The sequence below is a fragment of the Alligator sinensis genome, unplaced genomic scaffold (genome assembly GCF_000455745.1).
Source record: "Alligator sinensis unplaced genomic scaffold, ASM45574v1 scaffold863_1, whole genome shotgun sequence".
In the NCBI taxonomy this organism is placed as follows: Eukaryota; Metazoa; Chordata; order Crocodylia; family Alligatoridae; genus Alligator; species Alligator sinensis.
In genome coordinates, this window is record NW_005843063.1 from 238,327 (window position 1) to 251,341 (window position 13,015).

The following is a 13,015-nucleotide window of genomic DNA, read 5'->3' on the forward strand; positions in this document are numbered from 1 at the left end:
GGGGCTGAGGCAGAAACTGCCCAGCCGGGGCGGGGCAGGGCAAGGCAGGGTGTGGGATGGAGCCCCGGCTCATCTGGGGGCAGCTTCCAATGGGAAGGCGGAGGGAGGGCGCGGGGTCAGGGAGTGGGGTGCCCCTGGATCTGCGCGGGGCAAGGCAGGCAGGCAGCAGCTGCAAGCTGGAGCCAGGGCTGCACCGGGCTCTTCTCAGCAACGGCTGGGATCAGGGCGGGCAGCGGTTCTGGGAGGAAGGGCACTGGGGTGTGGGCTACAGCAAAATTTGGGGTGGCTGCTGCCCCTCCCTCCGTAGCCCCTTCCCAGTGCTGCTACTACCTGCTCCGAACCCAGCTGCCACTGAAAAGAACCCAGCACAGCCCCGGCCTCAGCCCACCCAGATCTGGGGGCACCCCACCCATGCCCTACCGAGGTGCACACAGTGGCGTGAGCTGCCCCCCCTCCTCTCACCCTCCCTCCACCTGGACAAGCCACGGCTCCATCCCGTGCCTGCCCGCCCGCCTGCCCCACACCGGCTGGGCAGCGTCTGCCCCACTCCCTCCCTCACTGCGGGGGGCATTGATCTGCACCCCCCCGCACACCCTTTCCACCACAACAGACATACCAGCTGCACGCAGCTGTATCGGAAATCTGGTATCAGCCGATATGCCTCCTTAAAAATCAGTATCAGCCCCCAAAATCTCTATCAGTGCACCCCTGCTAACTACCTCTCTCTGCTCAGCTACCTTAGTACTACACTCTCTTCTAACACACTTTTTCACTCAAGTACTAGAGAACACTTCTAATCACTTTCTGAACATCTGAAGTGCAAACTCTGACCTCATTCTTGTTTAGACTATTCAGACACTGAAGGCCATCTCTGAATATGTGATCACAGAACTTGCAGTTTATATTTTTATTAAATACTTTTATAAAGATAAGAAATGTTATACTCCAACTACAAAGTGTATACAATGTGCCTTATTTTACTATTATAATGATTTACTTTTAAAAACTTGTTTCTGATCTGACATTCTTACACACTTTAATTCTGTTACAAAAACAGGATGTAAATTACAGTAGCCATTTCAAAAGAGTTGCACAGAGTTAAACATCTGTATTATACATGGCAGCACCCTCACGGCACATAAAACACCAGCTTTAGCAGTTACCTACAACCAGTGTTTCTCCACTGTACTTTTAAGAGGGTGACCTATGTCGATGGCCATGTACAAGGATTCCTATATCAGGGACTGTGGCATTCACACGTATCATGGGAAAACAAAAAACAACTACAAACAGCTCAGCAGCTTTGTCATAGTGTCAAAATGCTTTATGCATGGCACCTGCTGTAAGGGGAAATTCAGACTGCATAATCCTTGTCAGGATTCTTCTACTCATAGTATAAAGTGCCTGACACAGAAAACCCATCTCAAAGCTTTTATTTGCTTTATGTATAAAAGCAATATATCTGACACTACACAGACTAAGAAATAAAAGAATATGAAAGAAAAAGGAAAATCAACACATTTTTCCCTATTGAGAATTTCATAGGGCAGTGATGGCTGTTCTAGTAGGCTAGGAAATGTGTTCAGTCTTGCTAAATCGAAACGCTTCCTGGGAGGAAGACAGGTAAATCCGTTTTTAATCACCAGTCCCAACTAAAATTCCTGAAGAAAAACTTACTTTTCTAGTTAGAATATTTTTGTAAATCTAGACACCTAATCTCTCACTTCCTGGGCCTACAGAAGTTGGAACCACCACACATGCAAAAGAACATGTCTGCCACCAGTTACTTCACCAAAAAGATATGCAACAGAAGTACTCCCATCATTCACAACAAATTCTCAGGCAGAAAACAAAATACTGCAAGTCGCATCTAAACTGCATCAGGACAAAACAATATATATGGCAATAGTAAGATGTACCAAAGACTTAAATATCAAGAGTGATAAAGGAAAAAGAATGCTTGTGCAAATGATTTTTAAAAGTCTGTATCTTATTATCGCAGGGAAATAAGATTAACACAAACAAGCCATGACCATTTTGTTTTCCCTTCTTGTTCCCCTTCCAATCCAATCCAATTTTCCATAAGAAATTAAGAAAAGCCAAAACATAGCAACTCTGCTTGCCAGTGCTCCTGTATGCTCCAGAAGGGCACCTAGGGACAGTGCTAAGAGCATGCTAATGGCAGGCAGACTTGCTTGATATCTCAGCAGCCACATTTAAGGCTATAAAACATCAGTTCAGATGGCACAAGCTGCCAGGGACAGTATACACCAGGCCAATTCTGCAGCTTGAAATAAACTCCAGGTTCTAAAAGCAGTTCCCATTTAATTCCCATGCAAAGGGAGGTAAACCATATGATGCTACAAGTGAAAGACAAAAAGTAGAGAATACATCCTTTCAAGGTAAAATATGCAAAAATGAAGCAAAAGCGAGTTAGAACGAGTGAGATACCAGAGCTGTAATCCAGAGTCCACTCATCCACTTGCAACAAAAAGCACCCAAACCATTTTCAAGTTTTTCTATCTCCATAAGCTGGTTGGAACTGTCTGGGGAGTTCAGGGAATAACCAGACAAAACACATCAAGGCTTCCTAACCAACCTCTCAACCAGACCCACAATGCTTTCAGGTAAGTTGGGAATAAATCTAAATTCATAAAGTAATGAGTTAGTAGCATTGTCTTGGCCCAGCAATCAATACTGGGAGATGACAAGAGGAGGGAGGGCTGTGTTTTGCTGTCAGGCTGCATCACAAGATTCCACCCAGCAGTTCCATCAATTCATTTCCATCTGGACACAAGGAACAGAGATTGGGAAAAATGCTGGTTTATGGCATATAGCACAGAGGAGAACTAAAACCCAGATTTGTTTATTTAAAATTAATTTGAACAGAGATGTCTTAACACCCCAACCCTGAAGATTACTTAAATACTACATCCGTAGCTGCTAGGTAGCTTTCTTCAACAGCAACCTTGATTATTTATCCCATCTCCAAAGCTGATTTCCAAAACTGGATCCAGGCCTACAGCATGAAGCATTTCCAGGTAAAGCCAGAGTTGCACTCGTTTTCATTGACAATATAGCAACATTAATAGTGTTGTAGTACTACCTAATTATTTTTTGGTACTTAGATGTCTAAGTTTTCTGCTATGCTATCGCCACACTTCCTCTGGTACCAGCCTTGCCCTCCATAACTCCTATGGGTGGGGAGGGAAGGTCTTGAAAACTCCCCTAGAGATAAAGATAAACTGGGTGGGGCCAATTATCAACCTATAACAACTGGCCACTACTACATCATCCGCCATTATTTGCATTTCCCTCAAAGTAGAAAAAAATTAATCTGGTTTACTATATGAATTTCCTGGCTGCATGGATCACAAATCTACTTACTGCAAAGAATAAGTAACCAACTGACACTGGATGAGGGAAGAGAATAAAAGTCCTGGGAATCCTGTACCCATAACCCAAGCCTCTCGAGCAAAAAGGAGACTAGGCCAAAAGACTTCTATCATATACATTTCCATACTTTATCCTTTAAGTTTAAATCTGGGATGCTGTCAGAGAGATTTATTGCAACTTGTTTTTGAGTGCCAGTACTTCATGCAAAGCTGGCCACTTTCAAAGTAATATTTAATCTAATGTAAACATTTGCATTTATTTCCTATCAAAGAGCTCCCATGGAAAAAAGTACTAGTATTTTGTTCAAGAGACCTACAAATGCTAAAGCAGTCTGTGTACCTTACTTCTCATCTGCTGGCTGAAATACATCCAGCTCAACAATTCAGAAACACGTTTTGAACTGAAAGTGGCCACAGGAGTGATTGAAACTGGAAAAAGAAAATGTTTACATCTATTCACAGAGAACTGAACTAATATTTAACCTCTCTTGGTAGACGACTTTCAGCAAAATTTTCAAACCAAGGGGCATAAGTTCCTATATAATCACAACCTCCCTTCACTGGACATTTTAAAAGCAGGTTATATCTATGATTCTCAACCAGTGGTACAAGCACACTGGGGTACCATGACAACTGTTTAAGGGTGCCACACAATATTAGTGCTATTAGGTGTTCAAATGCCTAACAATGATTCAGAGAACACCAAAAATGTCAAATAGAAATCCATAATGTCAAAACATTCTGACTTGTGGTCTGAATTCTTTGCAATAGAAGAATTGCTATGTTATTTTTCCATGCTCAAGAAGTAAGCAAAAGCTAAGAGCTGGAGTTTTCCAAAGGGTGACTTGGGTCTCAAGTTTTCTTCCAACCCTAATTTCTATGATTCCATATTCAGACACCCAACTAAAATTGCAGTGATTTTCAATACTGCAGAACAACATGAAAGCCATAAACAGTCTGAAAAGCAGGCCACTTGGCTGTCTAAATATGCGTTTAGGTACCTAATTTTAAATCACCTTGGTTTGATATCTGTGACCTATCACTTCACTACCACAATAAAATGAAGCATGGTGAAGATTGTGTTTCATCTTAAAATGAATATCCTGGCAAACCAGTTTAACTTGCACCCTGAAAGCATCTGGAACTGCGATTTTTATTTCTTTTTAGGGTGGAAGCTGATCCTCCACAATTGTTTTTCTTTAAGAATTCCTTCTCCCAACTCTTCCCCAAAAAAGGCTGTGTTGGAAGCCCAGTAGCATTTCCTCCACACTAATCAGCACCACACATTCAGTCTCCCAAGGGCAAATGTACTAGATGAGACAAGGAGGTGCACCCTATTATTAAAAGCATGTCTACCTAGGAGGCTTACCAGTCTGTCATACCAAATTACCAAGGAATGCTCATGCACTACTCCTTCCCTCGTAAGATTACTTATTCCATTACTGAGGTTCACTGCATGTACAAAGCAGCAGAATACAGACGGATGGTCTTGTTTATTAAGACTAACAACAGTGACAGGAGATTCAGGACAAGTAGATTTAATTCCAAGCCCTGACAGACTTCCTGCATGACCTTGCACAAGTCACTCATTCTTTGTGCCTCAGTTCCTCATCTACAAAATGAGGATAATACAGTCCAGTTATGAAACCATAATGGTAACTTGTGGCCTTAAAATGTATGCATCTACTTGTAAATTCACTGAAATCATGTCTTGGCCAAGAAAACCTAACTGGCCATGTACAGGGATTTATTTCTTTTTGCAAAGATTAAGTCTCTAATTTATCTGCAATGACTTTTTGGTTGTAAACGGGGTGGGTGTAATTGAAAAATAGCCTTAGAATTTGCACAAATAGACCCTTTGCTGCTCATATTCCTATTTTTTTTGCTAAGCAAAAGAGTTACCATTCTAGCTACTCAGACTCTGTATGCAACAGTGAACTAGTCAAGAACAACATTATTTCCATGTGGTTCTGAGCCTTCCCAAGCAACTACTGAAGCAAAAATTAACTCAAATTATTAACAGGGAAATCCCCCAAAGAGGGCCAGGAAGTAGAGTAGCACAGAACCTTCTCTTGCACAAGTCATTTAACTCTAACATGGGGACAATAAGAAAAAGCTTTTGTCCCCTTCTTTCTGCCAGCTAGACAGACATAACATTTTGAATACAAACATCCAAAAAGACAGTTCCTATCAGGGTACAAGGTCAAACCTTGGTTTAAAAAGTCACAGCCACTGTCCTTATACAGCAGTAAGAAAGTAAATGGAGCCTGGAGTTCAGAGCACTGCCCTTGTACTTCACTGATAGATGTCTTCGTTCCACTTGTTGTATCTCCTTGTCCAGTAAACAGCTGAAGAACAAACCCAAGTGTCTGGAAACGTATTCAAGCCTCATTGGGGACTGCAGAAAACATGATGGCAGGTGTATTGGTAACCATGGCAAGCAAGCTTAATACCAGGCCTCATGGATAGTAGGTAAAACCCTCTAGCTCTGAACCAGATTTACAGCCAATCAAATGTTAAAGTGTTAAGCAGAAAAAGACGGAGAAGAGATCCTGAGCTCAGAGATGGGAAACCCTGGAGGCAATGTGCTCAGTGCAGGCAAGGAAGAGGAACAGCTTTTAGCTCTTTCTGGCTAGATCTGGAGGAAGTTCTGTTCATCTGTCCCATTTAGGCATGGACAGTCAATATGATCCATTCTGATGGGAAAGGAAGTAAAAGAGAAACAACTGAAATCACTGTTGACTTCATAAAGACTTGGCCTCATTAAAAATACATCCAGAATTTCTCTTCTATTTAAAGGTGTTTTATCCACAATTCAAACACAAGAACATGCCTATTCAGTTTTGCTCTGTGGTCCTACAGCTCATCAACTGCAAACATAAGCCATGCTGTCCACAACAACACCCGAAGAACTCTGGGTCAGTCCTGTTTTTTCATATGAGAGTTTGAGATTTGTTTTGACGTTTGCCATCCAGATTCACAGCAAAAATATCGAAGTGCTAATTCCGCATGCACTATAATCTGACAAATTCAGATAATATCAACTGAACCATTTTCTTTCAGTAATTTCAAAGTATTTCATTTCAACTAAACCTTGTAATCCTTACTTTTAGTATGAGTAAAATTTCAAAACAAAAATAATTCCAAACATCAAAGATGCATTTAAACCAACTCTTTCTGCAAATATAGTTTCAATAAATCAACATTTTCAGACCAAAAAACATTTTAATGAGTGCCCAACCAGTTAATTTCAAGTCCAAGTCATTGCAAACTAAGATCCTTGTAGTATATCTTTAGAACAAGGATAAACCATTCTGCATCAGCCACCAACACCAGGGAGGTGTGGAAGAAAAGCGATTTTTCCATAAGTTGGTCACCCCACCCTCTAACTTCCACTGAAAAGTCCACTTCCAGGGACTTTTTCCAAGAGAAAGTCTTTAAGGGCAAAACAATTAACAAAAATATGCACCCTTCCAGAAACAGCTCCATTTATTTAATGCACCTGCTGTACAGTATTTCCTTTAGAAAAAGGAACATTAAAAAAAGGCAAGAGGATATTAGGAAGAAGGAAATCTTCCCTATGGCAAAAAATAGATTTCTGAAATAAGCCCCAATACATTGGACCAGATGTCTGAACCATGGTGACTTGCCCCATCAAAAACCTCTGAAACCATATCTGCTGACAGTTGCAAGCTAGTGGGTGTGTTTAAACTTGTGGTTGCACAGTGAGTCAGACATTAATGCAGTACCCTCACCTTAACAGGAAGGAAAAAATTTCAGAAACATTTAAAGACTGCATAGTAATTTCAGAAACATTTAGAGACTGCATCACTAAAACATCAGCCAGCTGCCCTTATTCTTGCTCACTTTAGCAGTCATTGCAGGAGAAAAAGACTGTATTATATCAAATTATATCTAACACCACAATATACTACTTTTTAAAATGTATTTCAGTCTGTCAAAAACACTTCCTGGTCCCCTACTTTGAGCCACATTTCATCAAAATTATTTAGATAAACCTGACAAAACATTTGATCATACAATGAAATATTGAATACGCTTGCATGTACTTATTACTAGGATGACAGGCAATTTCAGAAAGCCCCAAGAAAAACAGAGATGCTAACTGTAGAATATTAACTCAATACTGTTTATCAAATGCCAGCCCACAAGTCACTAATAGAACATATCAGATTCTTCAAATAACCAACAAAGTATCAAATCTGAAATATGCAACTGGTGGTCCAAACATCAAACGTGAAAGATCAGACCCATGTCTTCTGGCTTGCTTCAAAGCAAACATACCATCAATACCCTTCCCTTTCCAGAGGGGATCTCTAACTTGTGAATGGATTTAACCATTGTCATTCTATGAAGTCACATTACTATTGTTATGACATTAGGAGCCATAGCCAGAACCACTGAAGTGGGGATCTCAATGTACCAGGCAATGTACAAACATGTAAGTCACAGACCATATCCCACAAGGCTTACATTAGACAAGCCAAGTACTAAGGGAAACAGGGAGAGAGAAGTAAGCTGGCTTATCAAATGTCACAGACGTAACAAAGGCTCCCAAGTCCCTGCCGTGTCCTATTTCTTCAACTACACTAAGACCAAGATATTTTTTCCCATTAATTGCCATCACCTGTATTTCAGATTGGCATTGAACACCAGCAGTAACTCTGCATTTGCTTCGCCAGGTTCCCAGGCCCTGTACCTGTAATAAGTATAAAATATATCTTATGACAGAAGTACACGCAGAAAAAGAACACGGTTGACTTCATTAACTCATGGACGTAAGAACTGCTCCGATTCAAGAATCAAACATAACAACAGTTTGTTGGCAACAGGCAACTGCTAATTTTCCAGGACAACATAATATATTTCAATAACAAGCCAATACCTCCCATTCAAGTATGTAACCCTGAGTAAACCTGCCTCCGCAAAAGAAAAGTTGGCAGGCCCTGTAGCTAAATTCAGCCATAAGCTATAAAGGATCTTCTGGAATAAAATACCTGAAAGGGAGGAAAGCATTTATCTATACCCATTCATGACAAGCATGCTTTAAAATGTATTTTATGACAAGGAACAATGAGAGACTCCCAAGCTACTCTCTTTTCAATCAAATCCCTTCAAGCACAGTTCTGCCCTGATGTTAATAAGTAGCAAGCTAATTGTTTTTAAAAACTGAAAATCTGGGCATCAACAACAGAACAACATGGTTACCAAGTCCTTCATTTATCCCGTTTGTTAGCCTCCAATGGCAAACTAACTCCAATTAGATCCATTTTTTAAAGGAGAAAATGGTCTATTTACTAACACAACCCTGGGAAATACATAATATGTTATCCACATAGGTGAACTGGTTACAATGCTTCTAAGCACTGTAATAGGTAACTAGCAGTTTAAATAGTGTGTTTTTCTCTATGAACCTGAAAATGCTTTATAAAGGTAATTAAACGCATTTACTTTGAAAGGAGCTTCAATATTCCACCCTACCTCTGACAAGCAGCCCATCTGCTTGGTCTAAAAAGACTTTAAGAGGCGTTTATTCCAGGGAGGGTGACAAATCGGGGCCAGTAAAGAGTATGTACAGGTTGGCCCAAACACCTGGGCCTCACGGACATGGTCCTGCCCGTACGCTCTAGACTAAAAACCATAGTGAGCAAAAGGACTATTGGTCTAAAAAGAAAAAGGAAGCCTAGCCATCAGTTGATGCAGAATTTTTTCAATAAAGTTCATAGCTCTAACAGTTGCAAAGTGGGGGTGTAAATATTGTTTAAAAAATTATCCCTTTTACCACCTCCAATGAGCTATTGGTTAACCATTTAACCAACAAGTGACCTCCAGCAGGAAAAGCCCCAGCCCCTTATGCCAAGCCAAACCCACTGGCAGGGAGCCAAGGGCAGAAGGCAGCAGGCACAGCGGAGCCACTGGGGGCCACTGCCCAGCTGCAGAGCCACAGCCTATCCTCACCCCCCTGAGCAGGGACTGGGGCTGTGGACTCTCCTATGCCCAGATTCCACCGCCACAGGGAGGGAGGGAGGGAGGTGCCCCCAATAGGGGCCAGGTAGGGCCTTCCCAACACAGCAGTAAGACTCCTGGCCCCATGGTGGGTCTGTCCAGCCCCCCTGCAGTATTGAGGCCCAGGTAGGGCAACGGGTTCCTTGAACCTCCTACCGCTGTGCCCCAGACTTGGAAGGCTCCTCCGTGCTGACAAGCCAGGCTCTCCCCAGCTTGCCCTGGAGGAGGGGGGTCCAGTCCCAGTGGGGCAGCCTTCACCAAGTGTGCTGTGTTCTTCCTTCTGGGGAGGGCCTGGCCCCACATCTCTGAGGAGCCTTCTTTGTCCAGTCTGCAGTGATGGGAGCTACTGGGAGCCCATTGCCTTGCCCAGGTCCTCCTGCTGCAGGGGGAGGGCGGCAGAACCACCATGGGACCAGGAGTCTCTGTTAATTATACAGTACTGCTTTCTGGGAACACAAGTACAAGAATTAGTCAGAGGAGAAGAGGAACCAAGAGGACTGAGGAGGGGAAGGAGTACTGAAGACTTAATCCCCTCCCCCAGCCTCTACAGGAAGGGTACAGAAGCAGAAGTATACTTGCAACAAGATGCCTCAGAGGTGCTGGTGAGACAGGAAGTTTCTTCCTCAGCAGCAAGAGGTGATACTTGCCAGAAGCCAATACAAAATATGGAGAACACCAGCATGGTTTATAAAAGAGACTCCTAGCAAGAATCCCACTAACTTCTCCCTCTTCAACGGGAAAAGACAAGTACAATAGTGCTGCTCGGAAACCTTGCTGGTAGGGACCCCCATCTTTGTATCAGCCTTTGGCAAGGAAGTGTGAAATTTTAAAGGCTAGATGATAAACCCACTGCCCAGCTGGAAGGACAAAGAAAGGATCTGTATAAGGATATAGCAGGTCAGATGAACAGCTGGGAACAGCAGTCACATCTCCCCATGACAGGCTACACAAGTATAAACTGAATACAGGCAGTAAAGGGACCAATCAGCATCTAGTTAGACTAGCATAATTAAGACTTGCTATGAAACTTTGCTTTAAGATATCAATCTTGAGCAATGTAAAGCCTTAAAGTTAAAAACTTAAAGGCTTAAAGATCAGTGCCACTCAATAAGGCAATGATCCAATCTTCAGCTAGTTCACTGACTGAACTAATCTCATTTTAATGTCAGAACCTTTAGCACATCCTACTACTTTAACTAACATGCAAGAATTAAGCATGCTTTCTTTTCATCATACAACAGAGATACAACCGACCCCACCCATACACACTTAAGTATTATGAGTCCTTCACTCTGTAATGTTTGCACTGGCAATTTTTAATTGCAATTTATCAGCTACCCTTGTTTATTGCACAGTAATATCTTCCAGCCTCCACCAGACAACCACAGATTTGTTCTTGAGAATCCAACTCAGCTTATATTTCCAAGAAATGCCTTCTAGTTAAAATGGGAAAGGTTCAAAAGGACAGTCAGCTTTCTGTATTCTTTTGGAACCACCCTGTTGGTCCAAAGTGAGTCTGTTTTCACAAGGAAAAAGATGATTGAAATTGTTCACAGTAAGTTTCTAGACTGAATGAACTCTTGAATAAAAAGCCTGACAAGTGCCTCTCAATTTGTTTTTCCCCCTACTAGAACTGTCAACAGTATATTTAATTGACCTTAAAATATTTGTACAGTGCGGACCCACAGTCATTGGCACTTGACAAGACATGTATAACTATAGTTATTTGACTTCATATTTTACAGAACTCTGAAATACCTTGGAAGGAACCTGTCAGAGGGGCTTGGAACAATCCTCAGCCATGCATTTCTCAATGAATGTGTCCAAACTATAAATCAATCTATCTAGACATTGCTCCACACAGCATCTGAGTCATCCTACAAAACAGCCTTTGCAAAAACTTGTTTACACACCTGAACTATTTCTTACAAACTTCCTCCACTCCTCACAGGGGTCTGAGCTGCTAATGAATATTAAGGATCTTTGACTTATGCCAGGGACCTCTCTTCTACACCAGCTCCATGCCCTGCTATCCTTCTTTTTTTCTCCCTACCTGTCCATTTCAATCAGACAAGACTATTTATAAGGTGCTGCTTGGGTCCCAGCCCAAGACCCCAACAGCTGGCATCTTCACACAAGTAACTACTGGACCAGGTTCTTCATTTGACATGGCCCTACAGCAAACTTTCTACCCAAAAGGTGACGATGAAGGCAGAGATGAAAGAAAATGAGAAGGGAATGAGGCCAAACCAAACCAAAAATATCTCTAAGTCAGACCTGTGCAGCCTCTCATACCCCTAAATAAATGACTGGCAGTAGCTAGGACCATACCTGTCATCTTCAATATTTACAAAGAAGTATTTTAAATGCACGTGTTTAAAAAAAAGCATATTATTTAAGGGCTGACATTTTAAACAGAGCAAAAGTCTACTTTGTTTTTTTTTGTTTTGTTTTTTGTTTGTTTTTTTGTTTTGTTTTGTTTTTTAAAGGTAAGGATTCAGTCAGTGCCATAAAGCTTAATATTGCCATACATGGTCAAAGCACTAGTCTATGTAATTCACTCTCCCATTTCCTACAGAGACAATACCACCTGTTCCAGAGGAAAAAACTCCCCAGAAGGGCATTTGCAAGATAACTGCATGTGTGCAGTTTCCTCCCAGCCAATCAGCTTCTAATCACTGTGGGTTAGCACTGCACAGAACAGCAAGCAGTTACAATACCAAGACTTCTGACGTGGTTCTGCCTTAGCACCCAAGATGTATTGGCTGACACTTGCACACTCAGGATATTATTCATTAAACCAACCAAGCTTCTTAACAAGCAAGCCTACACGTAGCCTAGCTCAGAGTTAAGAAGCCACAGAGAACATAACCAGCTGTTTCACAAGTGCATCCAAAAAAAATGAAATACTCAAGTACAAAATACTTTTCCTTCCTCTAAAAACAGGGCTGCCAAACATGACCCATGAAGCTGTTCTACCCAGCCCTCTGGGCCACCAGAAAATGGGGATGTGGCTAGGGGGAATGGCCCGCTGCAGAACCTGGGGCACTTGCCTGTGGTGAACTTGGTGATGAAGCGGCAGGAGGCTGGACTAGGGCAGATACAGCCTCCTTACTCCTCCAGCCACTTTGCTGTTCAGCACTGCTGCATGCCCCAGATCAGAGCTGGAGCTGCCACCTTTGCAGGGGGCATGGAGAAGCATCAGTGGGGGAAGCAACCCCAGCTCTAGAATGGGGCATGTGTCAGGAGCTGGAGCTGCTGCTGCCATGGGCCCCAGGTCGGAGCCAGAGCTACTGGCACTGTGTACCCCAGGCTGGATCTGGCCTGCAAGGAGCCCCACACCCTGGATCCAGCCCAGAGCACAGGGGAGTTTGACACCCCTCCTCTAAAACAAGAGGGAGAGCTCTTTAATTAACCTTTAAAGACTTTACTCATGCACAACTCAAGAAGAGTAGCTCTGGGGTTTCTGCACTGCCCTCCTCAATCAGTCATGCTAGGCTGCGACAGAGGAATGACAGCCCTTCTAGCCCTAGGGAAGGGGTCAGCAACATTGTCTGGCAGTGCCAAAATGACCCAGTACAGGTGAAGCACTG

General features: G+C 42.5%; 1 protein-coding gene across 1 annotated transcript in view; it reads right to left on the bottom strand.

Moving 5' to 3' along the window:
• The window catches only part of PAK2 (p21 (RAC1) activated kinase 2), a 67,857-nt gene extending 55,360 nt beyond the window's left edge, over nucleotides 1-12,497 (bottom strand). Inside the window, exon 1 of the mRNA XM_025193528.1 lies at nucleotides 12,476-12,497. The gene's annotated coding sequence lies outside the window, so the exon portion shown is untranslated. The remainder of the gene's footprint in view (nucleotides 1-12,475) is intronic.
• Between the last annotated feature and the right edge of the window lie 518 nt (nucleotides 12,498-13,015).